This window comes from Acinonyx jubatus, chromosome D2, assembly GCF_027475565.1.
Source record: "Acinonyx jubatus isolate Ajub_Pintada_27869175 chromosome D2, VMU_Ajub_asm_v1.0, whole genome shotgun sequence".
In the NCBI taxonomy this organism is placed as follows: domain Eukaryota; kingdom Metazoa; phylum Chordata; class Mammalia; order Carnivora; family Felidae; genus Acinonyx; species Acinonyx jubatus.
In genome coordinates, this window is record NC_069393.1 from 14,385,264 (window position 1) to 14,400,069 (window position 14,806).

Here is a 14,806-nt window from a genome sequence, read left to right on the forward strand (position 1 = left end):
ACATGTGGGGAAAATATATTTACTGTGGTTGAGTCTACTACGAAGGGCTACATAAAAAGTGAGGTAAGAAAAGTTAAAGCTGGCATGAGAAATGGGAGATCATCCCACACCGTAGCCATTGGAAATCTATATTCTGATGACCTCTGTTTGTCAAGAGGCATCAAAAAAAAAAAAATCTTTCAATAGAAGAACGTTAGCTAACTTTTTTTTGTTGTTATAAAATACTTGCTCATCTTAGAAATTGTAGACAATACAGAAAATTATAAGGAAGAAAACCAAAATCATGTCCAGATAACACCACTCTTAATGTTATTGTGCATTTTTTTCTGTACTCCATAATAATATACGTAATAATAATATGCTATGGGGCAATTAAAAAATGGAATTATACTGTACATACTGTTTTGAAGCATGCATTTTTTGCTAGGTGATATTTTAGATGTCTTTCAGTGTCCATAAGTATGTAGATACAGCCCAATTTTTTATTATTTTACATGACTGCAACATAAATCCAACCACTATTTTTGGACACTTAGGTTGTTTTTAATTGTCTTATAAACAACCCACTGTTATATAACTTCATCTTCACGTACTTACTTGATTTTTTTTTCCACCTGTAGGTTAAATTCCTTGAAATGGAATTGCTGGGTAAAAGAGCAACGCACATTTTTATGACCTTTGACATATATTGCTCAACTGAATGCCACATGCTTTTGTCTTATTAATGGCACAAGCTGGGTACAAGAGTGCCTGTTTTTCACAGTCTGTTATCTCTAAATAAACATCTTTATTTAAAATTCTTTTAGTTTTGCAATTTGATACATAAAAATTAAAATTTTGGCTATTTATTTTTTTTAATGAATATTATTTCATAATTTAGTTCCCATTTCTATTGCTTCCTTTGTGAATGACCTACTCATATCTTTCCTTTTTTTTTTTTTTTCCCTTTCAGGGCATTTTCACCTTTTTGATTTATGAGTTCACTATCATAGTTATAATGTCAAAACTTTATGGCTATTTTGCAAATAATTTTTCCAGTTTTTCATTTGCCCTATAATATTTTAATTATGTTTTTCAGCATGGAAGCTTCCCACATTTATGAAATCAAATAAACGAAGTTTTTCTCTGTGGTATCTCCCTTTACTCATTGCTTAGAAAGTCTTTCACTTCTAGATCTATGTATGTATGTATATATGTATCTATCTACCTACCTACCTATCCCTATATTGTATGCCAGCCCATTTTATTGTTATTTTAAAATGTAAATGTTTAACCCATTTGGAAGAAAGAGAATGCTTAGCTGAAAGAATGAAATTCAGAACACCTAGAACACCTAGCATAAAAGCAAAATCACAAAAGAGTTCCAACAGCAAACACCAAGTGCTGTGCAAAGAAATGAAAATCAAACTGGTGTGCTTCCATTAATACGGCACGTTAGAAGACAATGGGGCAAAACATCCTGACTTCTGAGGTAAAATAATTTCAACCCAGATTCTTCACTCAAACTAGCCATTCAAGTCTGAGCACAGAATAAAGATTTTTTTTTCATAGGAGGGACTCAGATTTTTTTTTTTTACATTTCATGCACATTTTCTTGGAAAGTTGTGTGAAAATGTTTCAGCAAAATGAGAGCAAAATGTAGAATTAATTTGATCCAAGAGGCAAAGATTTCAACCCAGGAAAGCAGTGATCATAAGATCCAGTTAACAACTAGCAACGGGGCAAGGACAACCAGCTGACTAGAGCACAGGGAGGGAGGTTTTGGGGGAAGGACTGTAAGGAAATCAGTGTATGTGAAAGAGCCGATAGAAAAATAGAAAAAAGATGATAGTATAGAGAATTAGAAAAAAAAATAGTCCATGATACAGAAATACTGACATAAATTAGAGGGCATTAGAAATTTCAAGAACAAGAAATTTTTGTTTCAACTGAGCAACAAACTCAAACGATGGACAATTTTAAGTAATTGATGAGACATGAGAGAAAAGTTCATTTGGTACTAATGCTAGGAATAATCTCCTTTGATTTGCCCAATAGTTGTGACAATGAATGTGTAAACACGAAAATTAATTCTAGCATACGACTTGACCCAACTTACCTTGCTGTTTACATAGTAATAATGTAAGTCCTATAATCAATCTCAAACTTTTAGAGCCAACTTATAGGAAAGACATGTAGTAGCCAGGCAGAATGAAATTGCTCACAATTTTGATAGTGTATAAATAAAAAGGTAGTTGATAGAAAAATGGGAAATAAAGGGGGATAAAACAGTGGGGGTGCTAATAATTTTATTGTACAAAGCAGAAATCAAATACTCTGAAAATCAATGGAATAAGAACCACAGGTATAAGTATATCAAAGGTTATAAAGGTAACCAATGAAAGAATAACAATGGGGCACCTGGGTGGCTCAGCCAGTTAAGTGTCTGACTTTGGCTCAGGTCATGATCTCATGGTTCGTGGGTTCGAGCCCCTCTGACAGCTGACAGCTCAGAGCCTGGAGCCTGCTTCAGATTCTGTCTCCCTCTCTCTCTGCCGCTCCCTCTCTTTCTCTCTCAAAAATACAAAAAAATTTGGGGTGCCTGTGTGGCTCAGTCAGTTGAGGGTCCAACTTTGGCTCAGGTCATGATCTCGCGGTTTGTGGGTTCAAGCCCCGCATCGGGCTCTGTGCTGACAGCTCGGAGCCTGGAGCCTGCTTTGGATTCTGTGTCTCCCTCTCTCTGCCCCTCCCTGGCTCGTGCTTTCTCTCCCTCCCTCTCTCTCTCTCTCTCTCTCTCTCTCAAAAATAAACATTAAAAAAAGAGTAAAGTGAAAAAATAGCAATAAAGCAAATATTAAACATTGATATGAGTGAGCAAACGGTGAGTGGGATATAGCAGGTGTGTATAATCTTTATCATCCATGTCAGAGAATTAATAGGTATTGTCTAAAGTAGGTAAAACAGGAAACAGAAGTCCAAACATATATAGATATGAAAGTAACAGTCATGAGCATCAAACACAGAAACAGATTGCAAGCTCTGGGCAGAGGGAGTGGCTGTGGTTTTTTTATTATAAACTTTTCTGTAGTATTTGATTTATTATCAAGTACTTACGGTTTTTTGATCAAACTCGAATCTAAAAGACAGACAATGCATTGGGAATGTCTGAGGATATTGTTTGCGTGGTCTGAGAAAGTGTGGCAGTCGCAGCAAGTGTGTCATTAAAAACATGTGAAAACCCTTCTGATTGGAGAGAGACACAAAGTGGCCGTGCAAATACAAGTGAAGGGTTAGTGGGACTTCACTGAGGACTTTGATAGCAGAATGGCAGTGCTATCTCACTTGTAGCAGATAATGCCTCCAAATTGTAGCTGAGAGCAAGGATGCCCAGAAGTAAGACCGTTTCCAGCTCCCTTTCAGCTAGTGACGGTCTTGTAACCACGCTCTGGGTAACTGTGAGGGGCAATGATGTGTGCAATACTCAAGATTGAGTCCACGTGGAAGGCATGTGCTTAACCACCTCCCTTCTCCTCCCTCCCAACTGCCAGGAACATGGACTTACAATCAAATTACACAGAAGAAAGGCAAGACTGGAAAGATAAAGTGCCTTGTTCAAGATCATCAGCAGTGGACAGCAGTAAGTATTCGGACCCAAATTCTCCATGAAGCACGTAAGTCGAATATTCTATGGCAGTCTCTACTCCTACAATAATCTAGTATTCTAAAACATTAATTTGACAAATGTTTATTGGCCTGTGGATGAATTAGGAATTTACTAAAAAAAAAAATTCTTTTATTACTAGAGTGGTTTATAAAGTGAGATGTTCTGGTTATTTCAAACTATTTATTTTATGATAAGATCTTTTTCAAAAATGTTTTTAAAAGCCAGTTGTGTTTCCAGGTTTTCTCAGGCCAAAAATTTCTGTTGTCATTTTGATTATAATAATAATTAAAGACGAACACACATACTTGAGCCAATCTTGAAAGAGAGGATTTATACCTCTCAATTTCAAAACTTCCTGCAAAGCTACAGGAACAAAGACTGTGTGGTATTGGCAAAAGGCAGACACATAGATTGATGGCATAGAACTGAGAGAAATAAAGCCATACACGGTTGATTAATTTTTGACCAGGATGCCATGGCCATCCAGTAAGAAAGAATGGTCTTTTCAGCAAATTCTGGTTGGATAATGGGATATTTCCATGCAAAAGAAGTAAGTTGGGTCTTCTCTCATGGCATATTCAAAAATTAACTCAAAATGGAAATAAAGACCTACATGTCAAGACTAAAGCTATAAAACCCTTAGAAGAAAACATAAGAGTAAATCTTTGAAATCTAGGAATAGGCAATGTTTTTTTAGATGAGACACCAAAACACCAGCACCTAAAGAAAAAATAAACACTCTTGAGAATGTGAAAAGACAACCCACAGATTGGGAGAAAATATTTGTGAATTATATATCTGATAATGGTAGGTGTCCAGAATATGAAAAATAAAAAAAAAAACTTTTATAGCTTAACAATAAAGGACAAATGACCCAATTAAAAACTGAACAAACGACATGGATAGACTTTTTTTTTTTCAAAGAAAATATACAAATAGCCAACAAACCCAACAAAAGATGCTAATGTCATTAGCCATTAGGGGAAATGCGTAGCAAAACCATGAGATACCAATTCATATCCACGAGGATGACTCTAATCAAAATGATAGGCAGTTACAAGTGTCGATGAGAATGTGTAAAAATTGGATTATAGACTACAGGTGGGGATGTAAAATGGTGCAGCCAGTTTGGAAAACTGTCTAGAAGTTCCTCAAAAACTAAAACAGTGTCCATATGCCCCAACAATTCTGCTCCTAGGTATATGCCAAAGAGAATCAAAAATGTATGTTCACATAAAAATTTGTCTATGAATGCTCATAGCAGCCTTATTCAGAAGAGCCAAAAAGTATCCTCAACCCACATGTCCACCAGGTGATGAATGAATACACAAAATGCAGTCAGTCCATACGCTGAAATACTGTCCAGTCACAGAAAGAATCAAGTGCTCACTGAGGCTACAACATGGATGAACCTTGAAGACAAGCAGAGTGAAAGAAGCTAATCACAGAAGGCCACATACTGTGTGATTCCACTTCTATGAAATGTTCAGATCAGGCAAACTCATAGAGACAGAAAGTAGAACAGGGGGTCCCTGAGATGGTGGGGGAAGGGGTAGATGGGGGGTGACTATTAATGGGTGTGGAGTTTCATGTTGGGGTGATGAAAATGTGGAATTAGGGATCATGACTATACAACCTATGTATGTACTGGAAACCACTCAATTGTCCACTTTAAAAGGTGAATTTTATGGCATGAGAATTATATCTTTAAAAACACACACACTAGCGGCACCTGGCTGGCTCAGTCAGGCATCTGACTTCGGCTCAGGTCATGATCTCATGTTTTGTGGGCTTGAGCCCCGCGTCGGGCTCTGTGCTGACAGTTTGGAGCCTGGAGCCTGCTTTGGATTCTGTGTCTCCCTCTCTTTCTCTGCCCCAACTCTGCTTGCGCTCTGTTTCTGTGTCTCTCAAAAATAAATAAACGTGAAAAAAAATTTAAAGAAAAACACACACACTAAATACACACATACCAGGAAAGAACGCATCTAGTACTTTGGTGGTCATTTTATTCTTCCAGTCGTCTTGAAGAAATTATTACAGGGGATTCAGGTAAATCAAACATTTATACTTACTTTTATCCAGTTCAAACTCATTTTGTTTCTTTCAGTGATTTTTTTCCCTGTTACCATACATTTCACCTTTCTTTCAAAGCTGTAACATTGTTTTCCTTTCTAAACATGAATGTAACTTGAGAATAAAAGGTTCACATTAGCTTTAGCTGCCAGTGGTGTAGACGTGCTGGCACCATGAACAAAAGCACAGGATCCTGACACTCGGGGAAGATGCTCTTATTTCCCTGCTGCACAAAAAGCCAAAAGTAAGCCCTATTATCAGAGCGAGTGAGAGCGGATTCACCATGTGATTAATCAGGAAAATGGAGGCAGAAATTCGGCTGGGATCGCACCTAGTGTGTGGGGCAGAGAGCTCTTCCTGAGCTTGTTAATTCTAGCTTGTAATTTTCTCCGTCTACAATCAACTTCCTTCCAGTGTGCAGTAAAAATATGCAGTTCAGGTGCTGCTTCCTGTGGGAAGTAAGGTGATCATCAAAATATCAGGCCAGTGAAATGGCAAAAATACATGGTTTTATTCTTCAAGGACACCCCGTTCTTCAAATTCCTCAAATGAGATAATGAAGGATAACCCTACATTTTATCCTTTTGATCTTTGCTGTGTTACAATTCTTCTGTCTTCTTCTTTCTTTAGAGACAGACAGAGAGAGAGGGAGGGAGGGAGGGAGAAAAGTAATGTGGTATTGCAAGGTCATAGTTTAAAAATATCTTGCCTTTTCTCAAAGTCTAAAAATATCTGTGATCGACTAAGCAACCAATTACTGTACATCCCAAATGCATGTTTTCGCAGTTATTTTTAGGGGCAAGATTTAGTCACTACACATCCTGTCCACTCCAAACAACAGACAGACAGAGAGGGCAGCTAATGAGTAGGTAAGCAAATGACAATGTCTCCTTACTTTCGACTTGGCTTCCAGGACCCAAGAGGCTGCCTGGCCGTCTCCACTCTGGCGTCAAACAGTCCCCCGTGCAGTACGCCGACAATTTAAATTATTACAAGGCAATGTTACAAGTATGAACCCTGGCGCAAAATAAAGTAATTACATTCAATTAGCAGTCCCCAAAGTGATGGCCCAATACCGAGGGCTTTAGATGTTGCCTTTTGTTGACACACAGAAGCCAGGTAATGAGCCGAGCTTCAAAGGGTAAGGGGCTAGCTTTGCTGCTTAATTAGTGGGAACTAGATCAGAAAACATGGCAAAAAGGAAAAAAAAGAAAACATGCTCACAATTTTCTCTTATTGTAGGGATTCAGATAATATGTCACATTTCCCAAACAACAACTGAATAACCGAATACAAAAATGATCTCCTGAGGAGAATTCCACAGGAGTGAGGATGTGATTACATGTGTGGGTTTTTTTGGGGGGGGGGGCAGGGAGGATTTATATAATTTGATGTCATGTCTGCACCCCTAGTGATTTATCATCTCCTTTTAATAAAAGCTTTTCTTGTTTGAATTTTTAAAATAATTTAAACAGAATTATATTATATTAAATAAATAGTCTCTAAACCCTACTATCCTTCCCACGAATATCTTTTCACAGAACACACTATGTTTGTTGCTCTGAAGAACATCCCCAAACTCAAACATAGCCAGAAAAGTTCCGAAAAATTAAGAAATATTGGGAAGACTAGCCTGGTTGATTACTAAAACATCGTATTTTGGTTTTATACATGTGAATTTTTTCTTTACGTAATTTATTATATGAAATAAATTCTATGAAACACAGTGGCCTTGCCTTTGTGTTCCTTCAGATGTTAGTCAATAAATGGGTTGAGGAAAACAATTAAAAACGTGGCCAACGCCTCAAAAGAAGAAAAAAATTAGCAAAGGATATAAACAGCAGGAAAGAATAAAGTTCTCAAAATACATGAGATGATTCTCAACCTTATTTATATTTATACAAAATGGAAGTTAGATAGTGTTTTTTAAAATCAGATTTGCAGTCAAAAGATTTAAAATGTATTGTGGCCTGCAGACAACCCACACACGATTAGTGGAACTGGTTCCCTCTCAATAGAGGCTATTTTGCAATACTGTCAAAATGTAAAATTGAGAAAGCCTTTGACATCTAGGGATTTTCCCACAAATGCATAAGACATGTGCAAAGATATTTCTTGCAGAATTATTTATAAAAATAGAAAAACAATGTAGATCTATAACAAGAGAATGGTTAAATAGAGTGTATACAGCTTATTTAAAAGCACTATGCTCAATTATTCCAAAAAATGTAAGTGGAAGGAAAATTTCCCAGTTTTATGAGGCCAGCATTACCCTGATGCCAAAACCAGATAAAGACACCACAAAACAAACAAACAAAAAAACCAAAACAAAACAAAAAAAAAAAAGGGAGAGAGAGGGAGAGAACTACAGGCCAGTATCTTTGATGAACATAGATTCAACAAAATACTAGCAAACAGAATCCAACAATATGTGAATTAAAAATTAAAAAATTAAAAAAAAAAAAAACAACATCCACCACGATCAAGTGGGATTTACTCTTGGGCTGCAAGGGTGGTTCAGTATTTGCAAATCAACCGATGTGATATATCACATCAATAAAGAGAAAGGATAAAAACCATATGCTCACTTCAGTAGACTCAGAAAAAACATTTGATGGAGCACAACATCCACTCATGATAAAAACCCTCAATAAAGTAGGTTCAGAGGGAATATACCTCAACAGAATAAAGACCATATATGAAAAACCCACAGTTAACATCATACTCAATGAAGAAAAACTGAGAGCTTTCCCTCTAAGGTCAGGAAAATGACAGGGATATCTACTCTCAGCACTTTTATTCAGCATAGTACTGGAAGTCTTAGCCACAGCAAGCAGACAATAAAAAGAAGCTAAAGCCATCCAAACTGGTAAGGAAGAAATAAAACTCTATTTGCAGATGACATGACACTCTATATAGGAAACTCTAAAGACTCCACCAAAATCTAGAACGGATAAATAAATTCGGTAAAGTTTCAGGATGCCAAACCAATGTGCAGAAATCTCTTGCACTTCTATACTCTTGCACTTCAGCAGAAGTGGAAATTCAGAAAACAATCCCATTTACAGTTGCACCAAAACAATAAAATACCTAGGAATAAACCTAACCAAAGAGGTTAAAGACCTGTATTCTGACAACTATAAAACACTGTTGAATGAAACTGAAGATGACACAAAGAAATGGAAAGACATTCCATGCTCATGGACTGGAAGAACAAATATTGTTAAAATGTCAATACTACCCAAAGCAATCTACACAATTAATGTAATCCCTATCAAAATAGCATTTTTCACAGAGCTGGAACAACCCTCAAATTTGTATGGAACCACAAAAGATTAGCTAAGCAATCTTGAAAAAGAAGATCAAAGCTGGAGTTATCGTAATTCTGGACTTGAAGTTATATTACAAAGCTGTAGTGATCAAGACAGTATGGTACTGGCACCAAAACAGACACATAGATCAATGGAACAGCATAGAAAACCCAGAAATAAACCCATGATTATATGGTCAATTAGTCTTTGACAAAGCAGGAAGAATATCCAATAGGAAAAAGACAGTCTCTTCAACAAAACTGAAAATAAAAAATAGGAAAACTGGTCAACTACCTGCAAAAGAATGAATCTGGACCACTTTATTACATCATATACAAAAATAAATTCAAAATGGATTAAGGACCTAAATGTGAGACCTGAAACCATAAAAATCCCAGAAGAGAGCACAGGCTGTAATGTTTCCAAAACTGGCCATAGCAGCGTTTTCCTAGCTCTGTCTCCTGAGGCAAGGGAAATAGAAGCAAAAATAAACTATTGGAACTTCATCCAAATAAAACCTTCAGCACAGGGAAGGAAACAGTCACCAAAACTAAAAGACAACCTACTGAGTGGGAGAAGATACTTGCAAAGGACATACCCAACAAAGGGTTAATATCCAAATGTATAAAGAACTTATACAACCCAACACCCCCCAAAAATGAATAACTCGATTTCAAGTGGGCACAAGACATGAACAGGCATTTTTCCAAAGACGACATCCAGATGGCCAACACACATGAAAAGATGCTCAATATCACTGATGATCGGGGAAGTGCAAATCAAACTACAATGAGATACCACCTCACATCTGTCAGAATAGCTAAAGTCAAAAACATAAGAAACAACAAGTATTGGTGAGGATGTGTTCAAAAAGGAACCCCTGCACTGTTGGTAGGAAAATGCAAACTGGTATGTGCCGCCATTCTGGAAAACAGTATGGAGTTTCCTCAAAAAATTAAAAATAGAATTGCCTATTGATCTAGTAATTCCACTACTGGGCATTTACCCAAAGAATATGAAAATACTAATTCACACAGGTATATACTTTCTTGTGTTTCTTTGCGCATAATTTACAAAAGCCAAATATGGAAGCAACCCAAGTGTGCATCCATAGATGAATGGATAGAGAAGAGGTATATATACACAGTGGAATATTACTCATCCATAAGAAAGAGTGAAATCTTGCCATTTGCAACTACATGGATGGACCTAGAGGGTATCATGCTAAGTGAAACAAGTCATCAGAGAAAGACAAGTACCACATAATTTCACTCATACGTGAAGTTTAAGAAATAAAACAGATGAGCAAATGAAAGAGCGAGAGCGAGAGCGAGAGCGAGAGCGAGAGCGAGAGAGAGAGAGAGAGAGGAAAGCCAAAAAACAAACTCTTAACTGTTAAGAGCACACTGATGGTCACCAGAAGGGAGGTGAGTGGGGGGATGGGTGAAATAGGTGATGGGGATGAAGGAGTGCACCTGATGTGGTGAGCACCGTGTGATGCATGGAAGTGTTGAATCACTATATTGTCCACCTGAAACCAATATAACACTGTATGTTAACTATACTGGAATTAAAATGTTAAGAGATACTAAGATAAATAAATATAGAGCATATGTACATATAGATTGGAACTGTACTAGAACTCTATGACACAGTGTTAAGCATGAGAAAGCATGATGCTTTCGGCAGTAGACTATCATTTGTGAAAAAAGCAATAATACATATTCTTGTCTATCTCTGAAAGAACATGTAACGAAAGTGGTGGTTTTGGGAAAGAGGAAATGGTAGAGAGACATTCCACTGTTTATATTTTTAATATCATATCAAGTTTACATAATTCACATGTATATAAGTAGTTGTAAGCACAAAACATTTAATATTTAATATACAGAAATATTCTAGCATAAAATTATCCTTTCAAAGGCATGGGCCAGTTTTAATAACTGCACTGTGTTAGATGTGGAATCAAAAATTAGATACAAAGAGCAGAGAGGTAAGGGGTGGGAATGGGCCACATGGGTGGAGCTGGTCAAGTTATAACCCTCTAGTGATAAAACAAATAAGTCCTGGGGGTGTAATAAATAGCATGGAGACTATAGTTAATAATACTGTATTGTGTTCTTAAGGTGCATTGTCTACACTGCATACTTAAAAGGTATATTTTGTACTTAAAAGACAACAGTTCTTAAAAGCCCTCCTCATCAGGAGAGAAAAATGGTAACTATACGGTGATAAAGGTTAAGTACATTTATTGCAATGATCATTTTGCAATATATAAACATATTAAATCATTATGTTGTACACACGGAATGAATATTATATGTCAATGATACCTCAATTTTTAAAGAAAGGCTACTTAAGATAATAACTGCCCTGTGTGTTTATATTCCCCAAAATCCATAGACTGGAAACTCTGAAGAGTGTGAACTCTGTGAGCAATGAATGAATTGGTGATTGGGTGAACCACTTAAACCCTTTAATTAGAAAAAAAGGAAAGAAATTGGTGAGTGTTTATTATAGGTATAACCTCTCTTTCCACTTTCTTCTGCCTGCTTTCTACAAACTTTACTCTGTACTGAAGAGGCAAAAAAAGGGATTAGAGAGAGATATAAAACCATTTCTTTTAGGGGCACCTGGGTGGTTCTGTTGGTTAAGCATCTGACTTTGGCTCAGGTCATGATCTTGTGGTTTGTGAGTTTAAGCCCTGTGTCGGGCTCTCTGCTGTCAGTGCAGAGCCAGCTTCGGACTCTGTGTCTCCCTCTCTCTCTGCCCCTCCCCTGCTCCCACCCTCTTGCTCTCTCTCAAAAATAAATAAACATTAAAAAATAAAAACCATTTCCTTTATAAAGTGGACATTGCTATAAAATCCAGGACACAGTATTTTTTTTTTTTGCATGAATACTAATAGGACAACAACCTAATATTCAGTTCATGACTTTCTTCCACTCATTTATGTATGGTTATTTGGGTTGACAATGCCAGAATCTTAAAAGAAATTAGTTTTGTGCCTTGAATGAGGCACTATTAAACTTACATCTTCTTGTATGTCTCATAATTAAGGAAAACAGTTTTCAAGAGTTTAATCTTTTACATACTTCTTGATTTGTAAAATCACGTTTCTAGATGCTGAAAAATGCCCATTGTCATTTTATTTTATTTATTTATTTTTATTTTTTTATTTTAGAGAGAGAGTGCAAGTGGGGGAGAGGGGCAGAGGGGGAGACAGAGAATCTTAAGCAGGCTCCACGCTCAACTCGGAGTCCAACACAGGGCTCGATCCCACGACCCTGGGATCATGACCTGAGTCAAAATCGAGTCACATGCTCAACCAACTGAGCCACCCAGGTGCCCCCCAAAAATGTCCTTTATAATTTTAAATAAAATGTGATATGTATCTAATTAATTGAGTAGTTTATATTTCATATAGATACTGATCAATTGTGTGATTTCTTCAACATGCCAAGGGAGAGAAAAAAACATTCCCAAAATGAAGGGGCTGTATCCCTCTTTGGTCCCCATCCACATTCTCTCCCAAAACATCAGGGCAAATTGGGGGTGGCAATTAAAGAGATCCCAAACCTCTTTCCTTCCTCAACTTTACCCTCAAAAGGAAGAAGTATACTAATTTTAGATCACTGCTCCTTCTGGTATGTCTTGGGGGTCTTTATTACATAGCTTCTCCATCTTAAAGGGTTTCCATTACATATAAGAATAATAATCCTCATATACCCTTTGATCACAGAGCCCCAGATGCAGGAATCTCTTTTATCATAATAAAAGCAACAGTGCAAAGAATATGTAAATAAAATCCTCATTTAAATATTATTAAAAGTGGCAAAATCTGAAAATAACCTATATGACCAAGAACAGGGGAAAAAATGGTGGTGCATTTCTATCATGAAATATTATAGAACTGTGAAAAAGGTGTCAGATATGTATCTACAGACTCAGAGGGTTCTTTCTCCATAATGTATTAAATTATTTTTTGTAATATACGTATAGTAATTCCCTTCTTACAAAAACAAACTGCAACCCCAAACCTATCATGTGAAACATGTCAGTGCATGTTTACATGACCATGGAGAATGGTGGAAGGATCCACAACAAACTACCATCCCCTCTCACATAGGTGGAAACACGTAGTTAGGTTGTCTTCAGCTGCAAGTGCTAGAGATCTCAATTCAAATTTATCCTGAACCCGAGAAAAGAGAATGGAATAGAAATCTATTCTAGAAACCTGGTAGTGCTGGGGTGATTTTGGAGGTCAGTATCTCTCCGGCTCTGTTCTCTGATTTCTTTGGCTGCTCTCTTTGAAAGTTTTGGGCACTGCTTTTGTAATTCTTTGTCTCCTGTCCCCGTGCCTATGTGACTGTCTAACTTCATCACTTAAACAGGGGAAGTTTGGAGAGTGAAAGATGTTGCTATGAATAGTCATTGCCGGACAACAGGATGCTCCCAGGGAGACTGGGGTCTATGGCCAACTTCACATGTCACAACACGCAAGGGAGGAGAGAGATGGCATTTTCTGCTGACTTTACCTGAAAGGAAAAACCAATTTCTCAGAAGCCCTAAGTGAAGTCCTTCCTGAGATTCATTGGCTTGAGTTGGGTAATGTCGCCATAATGATCCAAATCCTCTGGGAATGTCAAATGCTGATTGTGTTTTTGAGCTCTTCAGTCAGCACATAGATAAATTACCTTAGACCAGCGATTTTCAAAGTGCAGTTAGGGGACCTCTAGGGGCCCCTGAGACCCATTTTTCATAAAAATGAATTATTTTTGTTAACATATAATGGGTTTATCATTGCTCTTTTAAAAGGGTTAACAAATATGTATTTCTTCATTTCTGTTTTAGTTTCTAAAATGGTAATTATTAACAGATATGACCCAGATGAACAAAAACTCTTTGGAAATGCATTAATTTGAGGCATGTACAGAGGATCCTGAGACTGCATGTTTGGAACCCCTTCCATAGACTCCAGGGGCTGGTTTTCTCGTGGGCAGGTAGACTACATGAAGGGGCAGTGTGGAGCCACATAAAATCAGTGTCCCGTCGGAGACGGGTCAGCGGGAATGCATGTGGGGTAGGCAGTCGGCACGAAGAATGGCCGTAAGGCAGAAATGGAGGGTGAAATCAGGGCAGTTTATCAACATTTCCTTTCTTGTTAAATTGTTCCAGAGGATCATGTGCTACTTCTGTAGTTTGGGAAAATGTACTTCATTAAAATAGTTAAAGATAATAATGCTGAGTGATTTTCAGTTGTCACAGCAAAATTAAGTTGAACGTAGTCTTCAACCATGACTAAGACCTCTTCCATAGCAAGGATGAAGCAAAAAAAAAACCCCAAAAGAATTAACTGGATTATTATATTGCACCCCAAATCCTTATCCTAGGCATTTCAATATAATTTGGGTCAAAACTACCGTTATTCCTACACAGTAATGATAATATTTACTATAGATTTAAAGTGAATTTTGCTTTCACGTCTAAGTTGGAAAACCCAGAAATTTGGCTAGGTTCTTTCATCAAGATAAATAGTACAGTTTATTTCTAGTATTGTGTAATAGTGCTAGTTGAATATTGCTTATTTAAAATTAACAGAAATAGGGGCGCCTGGGGGGCACAGTCGGTTAAGCGTCCGACTTCAGCCAGGTCACGATCTCGCGGTTCGTGAGTTCGAGCCCCGCGTCAGGCTCTGGGCTGATGGCTCGGAGCCTGGAGCCTGTTTCCGATTCTGTGTCTCCCTCTCTCTCTCTGCCCCTCCCCCGTTCATGCTCTG

The 14,806-nt window shown here is 37.4% G+C and overlaps 1 long non-coding RNA gene across 2 annotated transcripts in view; it reads left to right on the plus strand.

Moving 5' to 3' along the window:
- LOC128312574 (uncharacterized) overlaps positions 1-14,613 on the plus strand; it is a 196,667-nt gene extending 182,054 nt beyond the window's left edge. Inside the window, exons 6-8 of one of the 2 annotated variants that reach the window (XR_008292047.1) lie at positions 3,528-3,616; positions 11,431-11,530; positions 13,422-14,613. This is a non-coding gene — a long non-coding RNA (uncharacterized LOC128312574). The remainder of the gene's footprint in view (positions 1-3,527; positions 3,617-11,430; positions 11,531-13,421) is intronic. The other variant, XR_008292048.1, reaches the window with a different exon arrangement.
- Positions 14,614-14,806: the final 193 nt, after the last annotated feature.